Source organism: Astyanax mexicanus, chromosome 4, assembly GCF_023375975.1.
Source record: "Astyanax mexicanus isolate ESR-SI-001 chromosome 4, AstMex3_surface, whole genome shotgun sequence".
NCBI classification, from domain to species: Eukaryota; Metazoa; Chordata; class Actinopteri; order Characiformes; family Acestrorhamphidae; genus Astyanax; species Astyanax mexicanus.
Genome location: NC_064411.1, coordinates 20,600,923 through 20,624,226, shown reverse-complemented (window position 1 = coordinate 20,624,226; position 23,304 = coordinate 20,600,923). Strand labels below are relative to the sequence as shown.

General features: G+C 37.0%; 2 protein-coding genes across 17 annotated transcripts in view; one reads left to right on the top strand and one right to left on the bottom strand.

The window, feature by feature from the left end:
- LOC111196650 (zinc finger protein 239) overlaps positions 1–23,304 on the top strand; it is a 307,776-nt gene that overhangs the window by 29,742 nt on the left and 254,730 nt on the right. The gene's annotated exons all lie outside the window — the stretch shown is intronic.
- LOC111196860 (NACHT, LRR and PYD domains-containing protein 14-like) overlaps positions 1–23,304 on the bottom strand; it is a 318,472-nt gene that overhangs the window by 91,299 nt on the left and 203,869 nt on the right. The gene's annotated exons all lie outside the window — the stretch shown is intronic.

Sequence of the window (23,304 nt, the reverse complement as noted above, 5' to 3'; positions counted from 1 at the left end):
AACATCACCATACACCAGACTGATAAGAGTTTTCACCTGTTTAAATACTTTAATGATTCTCTGTGAAGAAGAATAATCTAGAACGTGATCTGGCCGAAGTTTGCTGGTGTTGCGCAGAATGCGGCGATATTTAGGAGTAAAATGTACACAGAATAAAACGTACAGGTTCTGAACACATTTATTTACCACAGAATGTGACAGAGGCCAGTTTTTGAAAAGCCCATTCACTTTTCTTATAGGTCTGAACCTTTTAGACACTGAACACCAAATATGGGCATAAACAACATGGTGCCGACTACAAAATGATGAGACGGCTTCAGTGGTCTATTTGAACCCTTCTGGCCCACAGTTAAAGGTAATTTAAAGGTTAGAATGGAGCTTATTTATGACAATATATTGGCAAAAAATTACCCATAAATGACCTTCAATCCATTCAGATTCAGAATGAACTTTTAAGATCATCCCCTCAATAAAGCGGTTGAAGCAATGCTAAAGATGTGTGAGTGGATCTATATCTATATGTAATAATAATAATAATAAATATAGAAACAAAGAAATACACTGGTTATTAAAGTCTCAATAACTGAGTAGGCTTATTATATATATGTAATATATTTAGCTTTGCTCAGTTTGATGAACATAAAATGAAGAAAAGTAAACAGTGCTGGAAAAAAAGAAAACATCTCTTTTCTTTACATTTTGTTGATTCTGCTTCTCCTTCTTCTTTTCCTTTTAAAAGAGAGCGTTTGTAATGGTTATTAAACAGGATTATTATGATAATAATATAAAGCAGGAGGATCAGAAGGAAAAAAAGAAGTAGACCTACGCTGGAGGCTGAACAGGAGAATCTTCTCCTCTGTGTCAGGAAGGGGACCCAGGCAGGGAGACGAGGAGACGGACGCAAGTGCAGGTAGGGTGAAATAAATAATAATTTAATAAATAAATAACAAGTAAACAAAGAAACGAGGAACAAGTAAACATGTAACAAAGATAAACAAATAACCAATAACCAAAACAAACCAGTGAAACAAGAGAACATAAACTAAGCCAACAAGAGAAAATAATAACAAAATAAACAGGGAATATATATACAAGAAAATAAATGAGGAACAGAATAAGTACTAAACTAAATAAGGCAGGGATATATACAGGGAATGTACTAGAAACTAAACACTAAGCAGAGGACTGGGAACAAGGAAATAAACAAGAAACTAGAAAACATACACAAGAGATTAACTGAGGTAAACACGGAGCAATGACTAGGGCTATGAAACAAGGAAGAACACAGAGAGACAAAACAACAGAGGTTAGTGCAAAGACCGACCGAGACAAAGTGGCACAGGGGATCTATTTAAAGAAACAGGAAACACAGTAGAATGGGAAACACCTGGGGAAGGGGCGGAGCTACAAATGAGACATGTGGTGGAAAAGTACTGAGACAGGAGACACAGAGGAGCACAGGTCACGTGGGGAAGACACACAGAGACATGAGACAAGACCAGGACGTGGCACTCTGTCAGAAACAGCGCTGAGCTCCAGAACACAAAGAACATCTTCATCAAGATCTGCAGGATCTTTCCTTTCCCCCAAACTTTCCCCAATACCTGATTCAAAAACAGCATTTCATCTTAAAAACATCAACTTTATAAGCACTCACAACCAAAGGTGTAGCGGGTTTTATATTTATAAATAAATAAATAAATAAATGCACATATAAATGTAAAAATAAATAAATATATAAATAAATGAATAAATAAATGAACATATAAATAAATAAATGAACATATAAATGAATAAATAAATTAATAAATTAATTAATAAATACACACATAAATAATTGTGTGGCTAAATAAATAAATTAAGTAAATTAATAAATACATTTCTTATTTAATTATATATTTTTTTATTTATTCATTTATATGTGCATTTATTTATTTCAACATTTATTTATTCATGGCCGGCCAGCTTGAAATATGCAGTAGGTTTGTTCTGTTCATATTTCAGATTTATCTCAAATAAAAATGGTTTATCTTATTCATTCACTTGTATTGCGTCTGGTGTATTAATCCAAACTGAACTAGCTAATGTGTTGTTCAATTTATTCTGCAGCCCCACTGGGTTCTGTGAACGCGCCAAGTTCGCCTGTTACTCCATCACATGCCATGACACCCAGTCACCCAGTGGACGGTAGGTTTTTACAACAGCTTAATATACGACTTATATTCAACTTCACTGGTGATTAGATGGCTAGTTCTTTATTGCCTGACAATTGATGTTAGCATTTTCTCCACGCTTAGCTGAGGTTGCGAGGCTGTTCGGGCCGTACGCAGACAGAGGGAGAAGGTCAAGGGGAGAAACGTCTTACTTTAAATGTGTGTAAGGCATCACAGTTAACACACTCAGTTTAGTGATACTATGAAAATTGTTCTACATTTCTTGACAAACAAGGTACAAAATTTGTACAAGATACAAGGAAGAATTATTAATTATAATAATTATAAGGAAGCATTGATTTTTTTTTTACCTTATCCAAAATGTAAAAGTATACCAAAAACTTTTCTGACACCACATATTGGACATCAAAGTTTATTAGAAAATAAAAATAGAATTTCTAAAAATTGTATCAAATTCTGTTTGTAGGTTTTCTCTGTAGTATTATATGGTGACATATAGGGTTATAGTATATATACTATAGGGCAGGGGTCGGCAATTAAGTTTGGCCGCGGGCCAGATTTTTTCCAAGCCATTACATGGCGGGCCACAAGCACTTGGCGGGGGGGGGGGGGGTGGGGGGGGTGGGGGGTGGATTGGCGGGCGCGGTGGCGGGAGGGCGCTCTTAAAATGACAAGCAGACATTCAAGTGGGCTGATGTGGGTGAAATCTGTGGACTGACCATTGGGGGCGCTATTAATGATATACCTGTTTGTTAAATAAAAAAAACAAACGAATAAAAAAAAAAATAACAGAATCAAGAAGCTAGCAGTTATCTAACAGAAAATGGCTCTATCAAAAAATCTTAAACGAAAAGTTGAGAGCGAAAACAGAATTTTTAATGAAGAATGGACAGAGAAGTATGCCTTCATCCTCCCCAGTTTTCTGAATGCAAAGCCGACATGCCTGATCTGTAACGAGGGTGTCTCTGCATGCAAAGAGTATAATATTAGACGGCACCACGAAACAAAGCATGCTAATTTCAAGGTTGCATTCCCTCCGAAGACAGAGGCACGAAAGCGCAAAATCGAAGCACTTAAAGGTGGTTATGCGCACAGCAGCAGGATCCTGGTGCGAGGCCTCACATCCCAACAGAAGGTAACCAGTGCATCTCTAAAAGCGCCGTGGGTACTCGCAAAGCACAACAAGCCATTTGTTGATGCAGAGGTCTTCAAGGAGATGATGGTGACAGTTTTGGAGGAACTGGATACCGACAAGTCGATGGATGGTGTGATCGGGTCAGTGAAACAGATGTCCCTCTCTGCAAGGTCCGCTGCCCGCCGCATAGAAGTGCTGTCGGATGCAGTGCAGGGTGCAATTATCGACGGTGTCAGTCGCGCAAACTATTTTTCCTTAGCCATAGACGAGAGCACTGACAAAACAGATGTAGCCCAGCTGTGCGTTTATGTGAGATATTATGATGGGAAGGATTTCAAGGAAGAGCTGCTGTCTCTAATTCCATTAGAAGGGCACACCACTGGAGATGTTATATTTGCGAAACTGGAAGAGTTGTTTCAGTTGCATTCATTATCATTTGAGAGGGTTAACCTAATCGTGACAGACGGGGCACCTGCTATGGTGGGAAAGCACAGAGGTCTGGTGAGCAGGCTGAAACAACTCGCCCCCCAAATCCACGCCCTGCCATGTCTCATCCACCAAAGTGTCCTTTGTGCCAGACTGAGTGGCGAGCTAAAGGATGTCATGGAAAAAGTGATGAAAATCATTAATTTTGTCAGGTACATCAAGCACCCAGCACAGGCTTTTCCGACAACTTGTAGCTGAATCAGAAGATGCCACCCACGATGACTTGCTGCTTCACAATGATGTGCACTGGTTAAGCAAGGGAAAATCGCTGGATCGCTTCTACGAGCTACTGAATGAGATCAAGGCGTTCCTTGGAATGAGCAAGAGCAAAGCAGCAGCTGACCACCTTATACTGCTGGAAGATGAAAACTTCATGTCCAATGTAGCGTTTTTATGTGACATATTTGGTCACTTAAACAAGCTGAACCTTCAGCTACAGGGAAAAGACAAAACCATCGTGGACATGGTTGAAAAGCTGGAGTCATTCACGAGGATGCTGGAGATGTTTGAGGCAGACATATCCACCAACAGGCTCCTACATTTCAGCACCCTGAAGAGGACAGCGGGAAAAGTGACGGAGCTGATGGTTGACTTCATTAAGAGGCTACGAGACAACTTCACTTCTCGGTTTGATGACTATTCCATCCCAAAAGACATCATTGACTTTATACGTGACCCCGCAGTAAAACCGGCCGACAACTTCTCCTCCCTGGCAAAAGAAACGATCCCCTCTTTAGATCAGGCTGCGCTGGAAATGGAAATTATTAATTTCCAAACAACCTCAGTTGTGCGAGATGCGTTAAGAAGTGCGGAGTGGGGCTTTTGGGTAGGCCTACCAAGCTCTGAGGAATACAGCAACCTCAAGACAATCGCACTTTACACTCTGACCATGTTCCCCTCCACCTACGTGTGTGAGTCGTCCTTTTCAGCTATGAATGCAATAAAAACGCATGAGAGGAATAGACTGACTCACAAAAATCTCGAGAACTGTCTGAGGATTAAAGTGACGTCTATTTCACCAGATTTTCAAAAAATAGTGACAAGCGGGAGATGCCACTTTTCACACTAGGTGAGTAATCTAAACCAGTTATTGTGTCTAATCTGAACTGTATTTTAAATGAATGACTCGTTACTAAGCATAAGGTAAATGTAGCACGTCTGCTCTTTCGTTTCAGGAGCTTCGAGCACTCCAGCCCATGATACAAAAGGACTCAGCCTTTTTTTTCGTTCTTTTTTGCTCAGATTTGGTCCGATTTGACAGGGCAACTGTATTGTTCCATTGTTTACATTTTTGGTGCCACCACCGTTACAAATAAATAACTTGTACATTATGTTTGAAACTCGTGTTTTACTTTTCACAGACTATGTTTGAAGTCTGGCTTGTTTGAAAGAAGCCATGTTTTAATTTTCACAATAACGTGAAGCTATGTTTTAAGGCAGGGGTTCTCATGGTTTCAGCCCGGGAGCCACATTTGCATGGTCATTAAGTTGCGACCCACGTTTATAGAATAAAAAACAAACAAATCTAATTTTGAAACATAGCCTTCAAAACACATTTAAGCATAAATATGCATGCAAAGTGAATTTAAGAGCATAAAAAACTGAGAAACATGACAACTACATGTATACATTTTTACTACTAAAATAAATATCAAAACTGTACAAAATAAATTAGCCCACAAAATTAGATACTTCTTTGCATATCTCTGCATTCAGAGAACATTAGTAAGAAACTCTCTCTGTCTCTTTTTTCCAATATAAAAGATGAGTATAAAATCAGATTGGCATTAATAATTTTTATTTTATTGTATGTATTTATTTTCTTACAAGCTGTCTGCGACTAGGACTTTTTTTTTTCTTTTTCGGTAGGGATAATTATTATCACTAAATGTATTTATTTAACAGCAGACATGAGTAATCTCAATCTCTGCGCCGCTTTATTAAGAACAAAAACAGCAGCATTACTTTAAACTGCTTAAACTACAGATATTTTCCCTAAGCATATTGTTGGATGCATTTCAGTTTTTAAAAGTTCTTTAAAAAAAATATCAGCATTAGATTAAATCAGCAAAATTAAATTATATTTATATTAGTGGTGTCAATCACTTAAAAATCCTCCATGGTTGTTTTTTCCCCGCTTCGCGCGCTCTCCGCTTTTAGCGCGTTTAGTGCAAAGTATAAACAGGCACCTGTCCGCGACCCACCCAGAACGTGCCCCCGACCCACTTTTGGTTTGCAACCCACCAGTTGAAACCCATGTTTTAAGGGCCACTTTGTAATTTCAGCATCAGGCGCTGTCCAACATTCATGCTACACATCGCTAATGTGCTTATTCACCCCCATATCCAACCGTCGTGTCCAGATGAAACAAATAAGCATTATTAGATTGAATAAATTTTTCTGTTTTGGAAAATTAAGTTTCTAAATAAAGAGCATTTTTGAGACGGACAGTCCGATTTTTTTTTTTCATTATAGTTCAACCTCACGGGCCAGATGTTTCTTGCTTGCGGGCCGCATCTGGCCCGCGGGCCGCCTATTGCCGACCTATGCTATAGGGTATAGTATTATAGGGTTGCAGATAATACAGTTAATATTACAGGAGAAGGGAAATTACTGGGATAAGTATGTATAACATGGGCTAAAAGATTCCTTTAGAGAACATTTTCCTCTTGAGAGAGACTTTCCTCGTTTTGATTCTCGAGTTAAAACACGCATTGATAGAATATATGTTACTAAAGATATAAAGGTCCTAAATTATAGAACTGAACTTAAAATTAATATTACAGGAAACTTACAGCAGAATTAGGAAATTCTAAGCAAAAGAGATAAAACTATAGAAGATAAAGATCATCTTTAAAAATTAAAGTCAGAATTGTCTAAAATAATTAAACATTTTTAAATTTACCACTTTAAGCAGGTATGGATAATAGTTACTCAGGAAACACAGGAAATGTTATTAAACGGGTAAATGACAAGAGAAATGAAAATGATTAAAGGGATTAGAGATGAGCATGTGAATGTTATAGAAAAGAAAAAAGAAAAGCAGAAAATTATAAATGAAACAAAAAAATCAAAATTTTTATCAGGCTGTCCAAAATTACAAGCAGAGGACCTCTCGTCAATATCAACCAATTACAAAGGAAGAAATTGTTGAAGTAAATAAGGGTTTACATGGTGGGAAAACTCCAGGACCAGACGGTTAACCTGCAAAATGTTATAAGATCTGTATAAATGAAATTATAAGTTTATTACAAAATTATTTTAATGAAGGTATTAAAGATGAATTGTTCTATAAATCTGTGATTACCTTGATTTTTAATAAATGAATGAATTTAACTAATGATAAGGAATTTTATATAATTACTTTGGATCAGGAAAAGGCTTTTGACTATGTGTCCAGGAAATATTTATGGAATGATTTGCAGCACTATGGTTTTCCACCAAATTTCCCCCATAAGATCAAGTTATCATATGAAAAATCAGCAGCTCAATTTAATGTTAAAGGGTATTTTAACAGAATTTGAGACACATAGAGGAGTCAAACAAGGCTGCCCTTTAAGTGCAGTATTATGTGTGTGTTAGCAGTTAGTCCTCTTTTAAATAAAATTAAAAATGATACCAGAATTAAAGGAATTGATATCTTAGGTAAAGAATCTTTTAAACTTACAGACTTTGCTGATGACGACATCACAGTAATCGTAAGAAATCAGAAAGAGTTCCAGATTATAGAATTTATGAAGACGTAGCAGGAGCAAAATTATATTTTGATAAAACAGAAGACATCTGGATGGGACAAAATGATCCTCTATTTTTGAACTTAGCAAATAAAAGTCAAATAAAAATTATAGGACTTTATAACAAAATATAAATGTGCTGAAATTAACTGTGAAAAAGGAAGTTATCTACCTGATCTGAGCTAGACTGAAGCTAATTTAGCGATTAGCATGTAGAATTAAAGAGGCTAAAAACAGCAGTAAAACAGCAGGTAGGTGTTCATACTGTCCCCTGTGTGTGTCTTTTATATTGTAATTAGTGTATTTAGCCACAGTGGTGTTAGAACTCGGCTATGTGAGCGGTTGCTATGGCTTGTAACTAGGTAGCTAAGCGCTAGCTAGCGTAGCGGCCTCTATTTTCAGCCATTTGAGTCAAAATTGTGGAAATCTAAGCTTACTGTAAATTAATCTAAGAGCTTTACTCACCCAAATAATCAGTTTTAAGGAGAGAAATCTGTGTAGATTAAAGTCCAGCGCTCGTTTTACTTTGAAAGAAATGTTTTTTTCAGGAAATTAAAGTTTTGTTTACTTTGATGCTCCCCAGAGACAAGACCTGCTGAATTAAAGGGTCCCCTATTTTACATTCAGCTTAAAATACTCTATATTAACTGGAAAATATATTCACTTAAGCTTTTATTTTAATAATAACAGCTCTTAACCTGATATTGGTGGCTCATAATGTGTGTAATAATGTGTATTTATGCCTAAAGGAGACATGGTGTTTCTTCATTAGGCTCCCTAAGTAGTGTACAAGATAAAAAATCTAGAAAAATAGCCTCACGCTGCGGAAATGCGGTGCGCACTCAACACAGTTTCTTACGCACTGATTTACAACATTGTTAGCGATACTAAAATAATGTTTTATGACGGGATTTTTTTGTAAGATTAAAGTTTTAGTGTTTGTCTAAGGCAGGAGGTAAGGTGTTTTAAATTTTCTTAACGCAATTGTTTGATTTACTTTATTAATAATAAATATTTGTATATAATACAATATTATATATAATTTGTGTGGATTTTTAATGTAATAGTTTTCTATGTAATACTTATTTTGTGTGTGTAATAATCTTGTGACTTGTTGTTTTGTCAGCTTTGTGTGGTGTGTTCAAACAAGTGCGTGAATATATTACAGGTCCAGATACAGTAAATTCTTACATTAACTTTTCTTTTGTTTGTTTGTTGAGATGATTTTATTCAGCAGGTGCTATTATCTGCTCCTGGTCAGATTTCTAAAGATGTTTTTTGGTGGAGCTTGGCGGCCATCTGCTGGTGGAACACAGACACTGCAGGGATTTATGAATGAGTGAGAATACAAATCTGTTTACCTGTTTTGTAATGTTTTATTTGTTTACATGAATTTGGATTATGAGGGTCACATATGGTTGTCTAATAGGGTTTTTAACTGAACTAAAGTCTGAATTATTGATATAAAAATGTACAATAACTTACACACTACACATTTTATTGTTTACTTATTATAAATTATAACTGCTCTTACTTTCTGTATCAAAAGTAAGGCTCCTTCTTTGAATACAATATTAGTGTGATTGCCAAACATTGTCGTCTGATATGTATATAATATATTTCAAATATATTCTGTGTAATTATTTTACTGGTTTAGTTAAATATTTACAATTCGCAGCAGTATATTCACATTTTCCCAAGTACTGTAAAAGTACACAGTAATACAAGTTTAATAAAGTCCCTAATTTTAAGTCTTTAGTTTAACAAATACATTTAAAAAAAAAAAACCTCTTCCATTTGATACCAGTAGATAATCCACAGTCATCGTGCTTTTTGTTTCCATTTTTTAGATTTTACAAGGCAGATTATAATCCATAAGAAGCCAAACTCTCTCCGAGAAACATTAGTACTTGGAATAATAATAATAATAATAATAATAATTATTATTATTATTATTATTATTATTATTATTATTATTATTATTATTATTTATATAATAAGGCTTTTTTCCTCCGTTTTTTATTTTTCCTCTGATCAGCTGGGATGTACAGACCGTCCGACTGAGGGTAACGTTACTATGAGAGCAGCAGCTGTGAGCCGCACGGAACGAGAACAACGCGCTCACCCAGCAGAGCAGCGAGAGGTACCGTTACCGAAAGTCTAGATAAACTGACAATTAAAAGATAACATAGCTAGCGTTAGCTACTTTTCTAGCTATCTTACCATAGCTAGCCAACGCTAGCTAACTAGCTAACGCTAACTAGATGAAGCTAAGTACCCAGTAAGCTTTCTAACTTCTAAACTGAACGGTTTATCAACCAAACAGCGCCTGTGTGTTTCAATATCCACTTAAATCATGTACGTTTTATTCAGTCTTAATGAACTCTGGACTTTACATGTTAAATAGCTAAATGTATATAAACTAGCTGGTTAACTGGATGGCAGTACCTGCTGTGGACGCGCTGCAGGGTTCAGCACGGCTCCACGTAGAGAGAGAATAGACACTCCAAAAACGTCTCTCTCTCAGAAAAGCATCTGAAAAGTCCTGCTCAGGTTTATACAGGAAAGATCTCTGAGTAAATGCTCCACATTAGCCTAGTTCAGCTTCGTCTTCATCCATAATCTCCACAAACAACAAGCTCTTTTACGCTAGCTCTGTAACTGGGCTCTTAAACCAACCAACCTCGTGACGGGGTCTAGGTAAAACGCGGAATCCAGCGGATTTCCACAGGAAATATAAGAGAATAAATAAATAATGGCTCAAATTACAATGTGTCAAAAGAAAACAAAACTCAGATCGAACGTACTAAAAACGGACAACAAACAAGAGATTTTAGTGTGAAGTTCCAGCAACAATTCTGGGTAAACACGCTTTATACTCTGCCTATCCCCAGTTGGGACGGGTAAAACGCGGAATTCGACTATAGTTCAGTTAAAAAAAAACAGGTAAAATCAACCCCTTCCGGTGATTTCCTGACTACAAAATAAATCACTAGGACAATGAGCAACTGTAACTATCTACGCGTTTGATTAGACGCTCCTAATGTAACTGTGGTTATTATAAATAAACCTGGAGTTTCTGTATTCCTCTCTTGGTTCAGCAGCTGCTTATCCACTTCTTCTGGAGGCTGATAATTCTGATCTGTTCTGTACTGGAGTTCACTTGGCATTACAGTCTGCAACAAAACCCCGCTGTACCTTTTTTCAGTGTTTGCTGGAGCACAATCGCATACCCGCGAAGAACCGGCCGCGGTGGGTCTACCTTCTTTACTAGCGCCCTCTCTGCGCGAGGAACCGAACGAGCTGAAACAGGTTTAATTCAGTCTGGTTTGTTTATTTATACAGTTACATAAAGATGGTTCTTCACCCTCCGAACAAATAATAAAAAACACTGAAGCGATTTATTTATTTAGATGTATCGCATAAATGTGTTTGATCTGAGGTATTGTTTTAGTTATTGTTGTCTTGAATAAAACTGCCGGTGTTCTATCGAATTGTGCCACCCTGTCGAACCATGCTACCCTTTTGTATATTTAACTGTAAAATACAATAGAAGCACCATATTAGAGCACGTTCCCGGTAGAGGTCCCTGTAGATGTACCACTAGTATATTTGGATAGCAAAAATCACTTAATCGTGGTAAAGTTATGGCAGTGAGAGGTCATTACAGACTGCTTTTGTATTTTTCTTTTGTAATAATTATTGTATTTATTATTGTTAATATCTATTTGCACTTTTGTGCAATGACAGTGAGTCCAGGGTGTTTAATGACAAAAAACAGATTTATTATATAAAAAAAAACACGAAAAGTAATTAAAAATTGTTGGTCAGCGCATGCGCAGTGCCTTTAGGAAGCGCGTATCGATGAGTAGCATAACTCGACAGAACACCGGAAGTCTTGGAAATAATAGTTACACCATCTGTGAGTGTGAAATATGAACCCTAGCTCTACAGTATTTTTGTTAGCACACACTCCATACAGCACATCTAACCCCTTTTTGTCTTTTGCAGGTGAATGCATTGATTCGGCGTTATCTGTCTGAAGGAAAAGTTGCATTGGTCTGCTGAAACCTGAAATGTTTTGTCAAATTCTATTTACAATAAAAGGTTCCACAAAATACTTGTTCTTTACGACTACACCACACCATTAAAGCTTATGGGGCATTGCAGGTCAATTACACAGTTTAATTCACAATACTTATGAAAATCTGCTGGTTAAGGCTGTGTAAATAATATTAGACATAATTTAAAAATATGGTACGCTTCATATTTCATTGGTAAGAGAAAACGTTTTAGGTTATTTAGAGTGTAGGAATTGTGATGAATACCTCGTTACATCAGTTTGGGGCACTGTAATGCAATTATACACCAATCAATAAGGAAAATATGCCTTCACGGCTGTGTAAATGGTATGAGACATTATAAAAAAAATATTTTTGTATTTTATTGGAAAGAGAAAACATTTTAGGTCATTTTGAATATTGGAAAGTATGTGATGAATACCTCGTTACATCAGTTTGGTGCACTGTAATTCAATTATACACCAATAATACAGAAAAATCTGCTTTTAAGGCTGTGTAAATTGTATTAGAGATTATAGAAAAATAAGATTCATATTTTATTGGAAAGAAAAAAAGGTTTTAGTTAATTTTGAATATGGGAAAGCATGTGATGAATACCTCGTTACATCAGTTTGGGGCACTGTAATTAAATTATACACCAATTAATACAGAAAAATCTGCTTTTAAGGCTGTGTAAATTGTATTTGAGATTATAGAAAAATAAGATTCTTATTGTATTGGAAACAGAAAACATTTTAGGTCATTTTGAATATAGGAAAGGATGTGATGAATACCTCGTTACATCAGTTTGGGGCACTGTAATTCAATTAAACAATTAATAAGGAAAATCTGCTTTTAAGGCTGTGTAAATTGTATTAAAGATTATAGAAAAATAAGATTCATATTGTATTGGAAAGAGAAAACATTTTAGGTCATTTTGAATATTGGAAAGGATGTGATGAATACCTCGTTACATCAGTTTGGTGCACTGTAATTCAATTATACACCAATAATACAGAAAAATCTGCTTTTAAGGCTGTGTAAATTGTATTAGAGATTATAGAAAAATAAGATTCATATTTTATTGGAAAGAAAAAAAGGTTTTAGTTAATTTTGAATATGGGAAAGCATGTGATGAATACCTCGTTACATCAGTTTGGGGCACTGTAATTAAATTATACACCAATAATATAGAAAAATCTGCTTTTAAGGCTGTGTAAATTGTGTTAAAGATTATAGAAAAATAAGATTCATATTGTATTGGAAAGAGAAAACATTTTAGGTAATTTTGAATATTGGAAAGTATGTGATGAATACCTCGTTACATCAGTTTGGGGCACTGTAATTCAATTATACACCAATAATATAGAAAAATATGCTTTTAAGGCTGTGTAAATTGTATTTGAGATTATAGAAAAATAAGATTCTTATTGTATTGGAAAGAGAAAACATTTTAGGTCATTTTGAATATTGGAAAGGATGTGATGAATACCTCGTTACATCAGTTTGGTGCACTGTAATTCAATTATACACCAATAATATAGAAAAATCTGCTTTTAAGGCTGTGTAAATTGTGTTAAAGATTATAGAAAAATAAGATTCATATTGTATTGGAAAGAGAAAACATTTTAGGTAAGTTTCCCGAAAACCTTCGACATTAACATAGTTCTTCAGGTCGTTCTTTATCTAAAAGAATTCTGATCCACTCATCATTGACTACGACCGTCTTTTGCGTAGTTACACTTATAAAACGACAGGTGCCGCCAATGTTGCTTTAAAAATGTACAGACTTAATGTGCGCTCATAAAAAAGGAAATTTATTTATCATGTTTGCTTACTTTTAGAAAAACTCATCAAATCACATAAACTACATCCAGAGCTAACAAAAAATAAAATCTACAGCATACATTGCGTTTGTAACTCTGTGATGGTCCTTATTTTATTTCTCCTGAACAACAGATACGGTTATTTATTATTGACCACCTGTGTAAGTAGATGTGTTACTTTTAGCCTAACATTGTTATGATTATAATACTATAAAGCATTCTTTAGAAGAAGGCTATATATGCATAAACAGGCGTAAAATTGGCGTTCTTAAAGTTGTTTGTAGATTGATACGATTCTTTATCGGAAAAGCACCCCTGCTCTTTAAGGCTGTATAAATTAAATTACAAATGTCTAGATCAGCAAATATTTAACATAACGGAAGTAGTAAAGAAAGTGCTGTAGGATTCCTGAAAATATTTATCATAATGCATGATGACTGAATACTTTCCATGACTCCTAAACATGTTTTTAAGAGTGAGAAATATGACAGAACGAATGGCATATTCAAAACTTATTCTTGGCCACTAAAACTTCTCAAAACTTCTCAACAATCTTATTAGTCACTAAAAGTATGGATAAGCCGTTTCATTAGCTTAGCCCTTGAGAATGACAGGACAGGTTTCAAACCCAGAATTGTACTGCAGGCAAAGACTAGAATTTTTTCTCATAACTTCACGTGAACTACTTTTGTTCCACTTGTTAATTTTTCATCTTATAATGTGTTAAACTAAGTTGATATATGCTTGATTATTGTTGATTCAAAAATTATGCAATTTTTGGTTTGATTGTATTCAATTTTACTCAAATTACAAATGTAAATGTTGTGTTCTTGCAGTCTGGGAAGGGTTATTTTATACAACAACAACAAACAAATATAATAATAATAATAATAATAATAATAATAATAATAATAATAATAATAAACAGAATTCCAGTATTTTTAGCAACGTTGTGCTAACATTTGTGGACCCTTTATTCCATTGAGCTGTGAAGTAGAACTGTATTCTCTGGAATGATATTGTTGCATCCAATGAGGCATCCTCGAAGCAGTCCTCCACAAATGTTGTAGTCTTTTCTCTAGACAGTAGATACAGTTACTCCAACAAAAGCAGGATAAACTCGGATCATAAACTATCACAGCAACGTTAGGTGATTGTCATGTAGTTTATGGTGACTGAGTGGGAGAGTATAGTAAATGGAAAGGGAATGGGCACTACATATAACCCCAGTTATGTGCAGAATTATCTTCCTGTATTATGTGTCTGGATCTGTATACTTTGGTCAAGTTTGTTCAAGTTATTTTGTGGCATATATGGGGTTTATAATGATCGCTTGTCTTCTGTGAAACTTCAACTCAGAAGGGTCCCATCCCTAACCTCAGATAAATAAGTTCCCCTGATTTATATAAAACCAGCATGAGCAACGTGACCAAGCTTGTCAACTCATATGACCAAGCTAACTGACCAGCATGACCACACAATTTAAACAGTACGGCTGGATTTTTTGCAATGGTGTGCAATGTATGTGGCGTATTCAAGGTAAGAGTATTAGATGAAAGCAATCATTACACAAATACCTAAAGCGAAAATTATCAAAATAAATATGCAATATGTGCAAAACACGTATTTATCAACTTTTGTTCCTAACCTAAATATCTCAGAAGCTTTCACTGAAATAGTGCTAATATTTTATGACCATGCATTGGTTGATATCTAAATACAGGCTCATAACGTTCTCTTATGTTTCCCAAGCGTCACCCGCACTAAACCATTTAAACCATTAATCAAATAAATGAAGATTTAGTGGTTAATTTACTGAGATCTGCATCTATGACATTTTGGATACGTCTTTAAAGCATCCTAACCACATGCCCTACACGGGAATGTCAATGTTAGAGGTTTCAATTCATGTATGTTATAAATTAATACACCAGTAGGTACAGATTACATGTATTACTATAGCATGGTTTACAACAGATGTTGTAACAAGGTAAAGTTTATTTGTCACAGTAATACATGGTACAACTAGCACTGAAATGCATTGATGACCACCTGATCACACGAAACAGTAACAAAAAGCTAAAGCAATGTCAAATAAAACTGCAGGAGATAGGGATTGTCAATAACGAATGAATATGTTATTTTTACAACTGATGTAAGAAAAACGCTTTACAGAGATGTGGTAGCAGGGCAGACAATCAGACAAAACTTTAGTAGCACCCCTAAGTGACCATGGCATTGTCTGGATTGCTTCATGTGAATGTTTGTTAACGGTTTGTCAAACGTTCACTGGAGGAGCGCAGCGGCCGGGTGGTGACATGAGCGCAGGTAGGGAGTCTGTTGGGTTATCACAATGTAGCTAATCGTAATGGTTTTGAATTTAATGCGAGCACCAACTGGTAGTGTTCGTTTTGGCTAGCTGAAGATCAGACACACTGCTGCGTCCTGGATCATCTAGAGTGGTTTTGCTTCACAGGCCGGGAGGCCCGTTAATATTGCATTGCAGTAGTTGAGGCGTGAGATGACCACTGCTTGTACCAGGAGTTGAGTTGGCTGTTGCGTTAAGAACGGTAGAATCTGTCTCATGCTGTAAAGCGCAAACGGGCAGGAGGTGGCATAAAGTGGGTAGTGAGCAGTTCTGAGATCTGTGAGGTCTTTGTTATGTATAAAGAGGAAGCCCGACTTCTAGATACTTCCATCAGTCTGGCCAAACAGGTGACAGGACAACTATGAGGGTTAAAAATAGTGTCAAGCTGGATAGGTGGGCAGTCAATAACTCTGTGGAAGAAAAAGTTACAATTAGTTTTGACCTGATTCATGGAGAACAAACAATGTGCAATATTTAATATAATGATTTTTGATTAAAAAATCCAAACGATCCTAAAGTAGTTAACACACACTCAGAGACCCAAAAACAATGGCATCCACCCAGGGTGTGTGTGCCTACCTGCACTGATTGGGGTGTTTAATTAGTAAGATGGAGTGATAGTTGGAATCCCAGATCTCCCAACTTGGTGGGGGTTTGGAGGGGATCATAGTGTTCAATGCTGAGCTGTGGTCAACAAAGAGTATTTTAACATAATCATAATACAATTGTATGTTAAAACAAACAGAAAAATAACCCCAGGTGAAGGAGGCCATGGCAAGGAAAAACTTTTATAGAGGAAGAATCCTCCTCTGGTCAAAATGATTAGGAAAAAAATTGGATTGAGTCAATAAAAAAAGTTAACTAAAAGCAGGCACCGGCGTTCCAAAACTGTCATCGGCGCCAGACATGACTGATGGGCAACCAGCCTGAAGCATGAGGCCGAAGTCGCCAAGCAGTCCAAAAGTCCATCTGCGTCAGGCCTCGGAAAGAGTGTAAAAAGATGGAGCTAGTTCACATTATCAGACCAACAACCACCACCCTCCTCCTCCTCTGATCAGAATGACTCTTAAAAATTGTATAAACTCACCTTAATTAGAAGCAGACGCCGACGGTCCGAATTTTCATCTGCAGCTGACTGGTGGCCAAGCAGCCTGAAGCATGCGGCAGGAGTCGCCAAGCAGTCCAAAAGTCCATCGGCGTCAGGCCGGACTTGGTGGCCCTGGTGGGTAAATAGATGGAGCTAGTTCACATTACCCGACCAACAACCCCCCCTCCTCTGATCAGAATGATTATCAAAAATAGTATAAAGTCACCTTAACTAGAAGGTGGCTGACCATACTGGTGGACAACCAGTCTGAAGCATGTAATCCTTCAGTGTCAAGCCGGACAGGTGGGCAACCAGTCTGAAGCAGGTGGCAGGAGACGAAGACGATCCGTAGTCCATCGGTGTCAGGTCGGTGGGCAACCAGTCTTAAGCATGTACTTCTTCAGTGTCAGGCCTGTCAGGTGGGCAACCAGTCTGAAGCGAGTGGCAGGAGAGGCCGACGGTCCGTAGTCCATCGGTGTCAGGCCGGACAGGGCGCAAACCAGTCTGAAGCGTCGGTCCACAGTCCAGTGTCAGACCGGACTGGTGGAAAGTCATCATCTCGGAAAAATGGTGAAAAGATCGCGTTAGTTCAGATTATACAACCACCCCCCATTCCCCACTCCCCCTTCTGTATCTATATCAAAAGAAACATGCACATTTGTGGCCTGCTGCAGGTCATTTTCCAGGGCTCTGGCAGTGCTCCTCCTCCTGTTCCAACAAGGTCAGGTAGCAGTCCTGCTGCTGGGTTGTTGCCCTCCTACGGCCTCCTCCGCATCTTCTGGGGTACTGACCTGTTTCCTGGTAGCACCTCCAGCCTCTCGGACACTACGCTGACAGACCCAGCAAACCTTCTTGCCACAGCTCGCATTGATGTGCCATCCTGGACGATTTGCACTACCTGAGCCACTTGTGTGGGTTGTAGAGTCCGTCTCACGCGCTACCACGAGCACCTCTAACAAACTAACAACTTCTAACCTCATTTCCTTCTTTACCTCCTTCACTCCTCCATCACATTATTTCCATTTGACCTCCTTAGGCCCTATATAAAGTTGTTTTACCTTCTATTATTTCTGTACTTCACTATTGTAATACGCTTTGGACAAACGCGTCTGTCAAATGTAATGGAATGGAATGGAATGGAATTGCTGTTCTTCCTATTGAAACATATTACAAAGAAAAAGCTCAATAATGCTTTTGTACAAAAATAATGAGCTAAGAGCTCCTATATTGACTTATTTATTACTCTTAATTAGTTTGATCTGCTGCTTTAAGGTTTAACCTGCATTCTATTGGGAAAGGAAATTATTCTATGTTATGATTTTTCTTTTTTCCATTGCAACCTGTCAAAGAAAAAAGCTTAACATGGCTTAATGTACTAACATAATGAACTAGGAGCTCCAATATTGACTAATTTATTTCTCTTTATTAGTACAAATGGTGTGTTTCTTCAAAAGAAACACATTTCAGATATTAAATAAAATATATGGTTTAGGGTTTAGTGGCTCTGTAATCCTCCAATTATCTTTACCCCATTCAAGTCAAGTGAAGTCAAGAGGCTTTTATTGTATAAGTACAGGTACACAGTGTAATGAAATTATTTTTCTCTGGAACCATGGTGCAACATGGAACAACACAAACGTGCAAATGTGTAACGAATGTGCGCAATATAACTAAATTACTGCAATACAGCAGAAAAGTGACAACGGAGATTTATAGTTCTATCTTAAAGTCTAAAAAGCTTAACCCTTTTGTGGTGTTCGGGTCTATGGGACCCGTTGTCATTTTTCATCAAATGACACTAAAAAAAATATTTTTTCTAACTCAGACTCATTGGCATTGGCTCATTTTTGGTGAAAAACATATATCAAAACACATTTTCGATAAGCACACACTGTATACCCCCCCCCCCTACACATTTATATGACATATGTTTGGCCAAGGGCTAATAAACATTGCTTCATTTGTAAATTAGAAACTAAACAAATTTTCTACTCATATCTTGAGTTAAATTCATTTTCTTGTACATTTTATTTAGAAACTAATAAAAAAAGAGTAGCACTTTTTGAAAGAAATGTAACATAAGAAAGGTAAAGGGCAAATATTAACCATGTAAGCTGTTTATATTGCTTGCAATTTAGGTGAAGCAAGCATGTGTAAAGCATTTTAATGTAAAATTGCTTAATTTTGCTGAATTAAATACAAGTAACAAAGTAAACAAGTAACAAAAATATGAACACCACACAAGGGTTTACGTCTCAGAAAAAAATGGTTGACATTAGTTTTGTGATTCATATTTATTATAATTTCCAAATTTGATGAAGACAATACTAAATGTTTTATATGTTTCAATTTCAATGTCTGTTTTAATAAGGCTGTTTTATATGCATAACACATAGGAAATATCAATATTTTACACACAGTTATGTGTTAATATATGGGGCACTGTGACATTCAGTTTTGTGATTTTTTTCTAAATGTTCCTTCACTTTAGACCCTAATTTAACACAATACCTACAATACATGATACTAAACATTATACTAATGCCAGAACCAGTGATAATTCATCAAATAAACATAAAAGAACTGCCGAATACATTTTGCTAACATGTTTAAATTTAATTGTAATCATTTTCTGGAGGTTTACATTGCTGGTATCGTATCAACCCAGATAATAAAGGTTGTTAGTACATTTGAGGAGAACAGGAAGGTTAAAGCAGTAGATCGTACAAATAAAGAGTAAAACTAACTTAATATTGGAGCCCCGAGCTCTTTGTTTCAGCACGTTAAGCCACGTTTACCTTTTTCTTTGACAGGTTTCAATGGGAAGAAACAAAAAAACTTAACGCAGAATGCATTCATTTCCCATTGGCGCGCACGTATAACTTAAAGCAGAAGATCGTACAAATAAAGAGTAAAACTAACTTAATATTGGAGCCCCGAGCTCTTTGTTTCAGCACGTTAAGCCACGTTTACCTTTTTCTTTGACAGGTTTCAATGGGAAGAAACAAAAAAACTTAACGCAGAATGCATTCATTTCCCATTGGCGCGCACGTATAACTTAAAGCAGAAGATCGTACTAATGAAGAGTAGGGCTGTCCCTAATGATTATTTTTTAAACGATTATTCTAACGATTATTTTTTCGATTAGTCGACTAATCTATTTATTGAGAAACATATTTAAATAATTATTATTTTACGTTTTAAAGCAAACGATAAATTACTATATTTATATATAATAACAACAACAACAACACAAGCCTACTAAACCAAACCCCACACTTATAATCACTTACATGTACAACACGTTGTTTAGATCTATAACGCTAAAAATGGATAAGCTCCCATACATCACAACCGTGTGTTGCACTGTTTTCTGTGACCGCTAGATTTTGTGACCACTGGCAAGTAGTTCTCAGCAGACCGGTGCACTGGCCGATTCGAAACGTGTTCGTTTCTAATGTTTACCCCGACTGGCCAAAACGGTTCAGTTAGGGCTGAGGGTAAGGTGTAGGTATAGAAAGCTTCCGTTTTGCCAATAAACGCTCATAACCGTGAGCACTGGTCACAAAATTCCGACGGTGACAGAAAACGGTGTAACACCGCAGCGCCGACGGCGCTAGCTAAAATAACTTAAGGCAGCTAGCTTAGCTAAACACCTGAACTTATGAATAATGCTACTGTTTCTGGAAACTGCGAAATGCCATGCACAAATATAAACCAAAAATGTATAATTTCTGCCTGTGGCAGGTTTAAAACCTTTGGTAGACAGCCTTAAGTCTTTTTAAAGACACCCGCGGAGACCCTGATGTAAACGGTAACTTACTGTGTGACCCTGTTGACATAGTGCTCCTGGATGTTTGCGCTTCAAGTGCTCCTTTTGCACATATGGCAGAGGACCACATTGTTGCCCTTTTGCGTGAAATGCTCCCAAACTTTAGATGCCCGCTGGCGTTTTTTTGTAGCTGGAGATTGCTCTCCGGAGTCCAAGCTCTCTAGAGCTTAGATTCTCTGCCCGAACCCGACATGACCCGAGGCCCGCCCGTAAATCCGACCCGGGCTCCAGAAAATAGTCCGAGATGTAGGCGTCTGTTTTTTAATTATATTTTTATTAAAAAAAAAAAACGAAAATAACGAAAACTGAAAGTGAAACTAAACTAATTTATTTATAAGCGCTGTTTTCACTACCGCAGTTCTACAGAGGGGGTGTTGTGCCGATTCTGTCCGCGAAGCGGGAGTCAGATTCAGCAGAGAGTCGGATTCGGCACAAGCGCGGCGGCACCTCGCGGTCCGCGGTGTCAGTTGTAAGCTCTCGCGCTAGCCGCAAAATACGGCAGAAAACACTGAGGGAGCTGCAGAATTATGAATGGGACTAGAATATGAGCACGAGGAGATCAAAGAGAACCTTCACCTGTGAGTAGCTCTCACCAGAACACGCAAATCTCTCTCTCTCTCTGTGTCTCTCTCTCTCTCTCTCTCTCTCTCTCTCGCACGTGAACTCCTCCGCGTTTGACCTGCAGCACTGTGTTTAGCTGTTCTTAAAAATCATTTTAATTAAATAATAGTTCTATGCCTCTATGTTACAGTGTAATTTAACATAATTCTGATCATATTTCGCTCATTCAAACAGCCCGAAAACAGCCAGTCGAAATTTTTGGGACCGATCTAACCTCTAATGCTCTCCCCAGGCGCCGCCATGTTTACGACGCGCCGACGCACGTTATGCAAATCGATGTATTTTCGTAATCGATGACGTCGATTATGTCGACGCGTCGCCCCAGCCCTAATGAAGAGTAATAAAAAACTCAATATTGGAGCCCCGAGCTCTTTGTTTCAGCACGTTAAGCCACGTTAACCTTTTTCTTTATGACTGGTCTCAATGGGAAGGAAAAAAAAACTTTAAAAAAATGTATCCCTTTCCTATTGGAGCGCACGTATAACCTTAAAACATGAGATCGTAATGAAGAGTAATGAATAACTCAATATTGGAGCCCCGAGCTTTGCTTTAGCAGGTTAAGTTGAGCTGTTTTCACATTACACTTTTAGGTCTGTTTCTGAACAGTAAAAGTAAGAGTAAAAGACAAGAGCGCGCCCAGAAACACTGGCATCCACCCACTCCAGTATCCACACACCTGAGAGATTTTGTGTAAGCAGTGGGATGACAGCATCAGCATTTTAGCAGCTATTTCATGTAGGTTGTATTTTTTTACATGATGGACAAAGCCATTCCACGTCTGCAATTCGACAGTATATAGCCTCCGACATCGAAACACATGATTTGTGCTGCCACCTTTCACATTTATCACAGCACACCTGTAAATAGTGACAATTTCAGACAAATATACAATAGATGAATCCTGTTTAATACATCTTTAGACATGTGCTTACCCAATCTCCATCCCCATCTTTTGTTTGAGTTCCTGCACACCACTGACATGCATTTTTAAGAGACACTGTAGAAAGAGACACTGGATAATCTTAGATCATGCAGCAAACTTCAATTCCAACATTTTGTGGATATAGTTGATGTAACACGAGTTGTCTTAAATAAATAATCAGATTAACACAATTAGAATCTTAAATTCTGAAGAAAATGCTGTTGATAAAGTGTACAGTGGTGCTTAAAAGTTTAAACTTTATTTGTGCATCTTATATATTCAGGGATAGCAGCGCCAATGAAAGCAGTTTGAGTTAATGTGAGCTTGGTTCACATAGTCTGTTCTTCAAAACACGTCATTGGAAGTGATTTAGTCAGATTTATTTAATTCCAATCACTTGTGTCAGTTAGGTACACTGAAAAAAATGATTCTTTGTCTCAACAAGCCATACTTAAAAAAAATCAATAAATACTACTTAAAATATTTATGTTTTTGGATTTACTTAATATAATTGAGTATATGCTATTTAGAAATGTCATTATTCCCTGAACTTAGATTAATACATTGTGTGAACGAATATTTTTTTAGTTGTTTCAACTTCCAGTACATATTCCAATAATACATATTCTGACAACTCGTACACAAATTAATTATTAATAAAAATATTGATTGTAAGATAGATTAATTTTCCTAAACTGCAGTGCAACTAAGACAAACCATTTTAGCCCAATCAATGAGGTTGTTACATATAGGGGTGTAGCAACAAATTCAGGGCCCGCTACACTCTCAAAGTCAGTGGGCCTCTATCCATGCCAGTACACAAGGAATGTGAGCGAAAAAATAAAAATCTGGATTTTCATGGGCCCCTCTCCCTACTCGGGCCCTGGGTAGTCAGGTCCACTTTTCCCCCCACTACCACGCCCATGGTTACATATAAATCCACCCTGATTAGTTGTTACCACAGGATGACATATCCTTAATGCAACTGTGTCTTTTGTCATCATTAATAGTTTTTAAACTCTAGTTACTGATATCAATAATTATTTTTGGAACTAATT